This window comes from Lepidochelys kempii, chromosome 4 (genome assembly GCF_965140265.1).
Source record: "Lepidochelys kempii isolate rLepKem1 chromosome 4, rLepKem1.hap2, whole genome shotgun sequence".
NCBI classification, from domain to species: domain Eukaryota; kingdom Metazoa; phylum Chordata; order Testudines; family Cheloniidae; genus Lepidochelys; species Lepidochelys kempii.
Genome location: NC_133259.1, coordinates 90,733,919 through 90,734,668, shown reverse-complemented (window position 1 = coordinate 90,734,668; position 750 = coordinate 90,733,919).

Below are 750 nucleotides of genomic sequence, written 5' to 3'. Positions count from 1 at the left end.
TGTGATGACTAATAACTTATGAAATTGTAAAACTTTTTCTTTACGGTTCACTCTCTTAATTTTTTAAAGAAAGAAATTACCAATCAAAATAGTCAGTAATGTGGGAGGGAGGGAAGGTTTTGTTAGATTTTATAATGACAAGTTTGTCCATTAAGTGGATAACATGTAGGCCAGATTCTCTGCTTTACGCTCATCAAAGCAGAACATGGTGGCTGTCAGGGAACTGGTTATGGGTCCTTCATTTCCCCCATGCGTTTTTTTCTTGCACTAGCTGGTAATGGTTCTCAAGAGACTAATTGCCAGTTGAATATATCCCCCTGTCCTGACATGCCCCCTGCAGTGGGGGATTCAGGGAGGGTGGGTATGCCAGCTCTGTACCTCCTAATGACTTTCCTGCGCTGAGAGAATCATGAGCGAGAGGGATGCAGCTAGTTTATGCTTCTTTTTCACCAACTGAGCATCTCAAAGAACCTCCAGTTACAGGTGTGTAACGTCCTCCTCTTCTTAGAGTGGTGGTTCCTACATGTATTCCAAACGTGGGTGAGCAGTGAGCAGCATGGAAGTGGGTCCAAGGATGTGAGAGGAATGAAATGTGTAGCCTGACATGGTCTGCTGTTGTTGCCTGGGCGATGGCATAGTGCGACGTGAACGTGTGTATGGAGTGCCACATTGCTGCATGACAGATGTCTTGCCATGAGATGTCCACTAGGCAGGTCGATGTGGCTGCTTGGTCTTGTGTAGAGTGTGCTG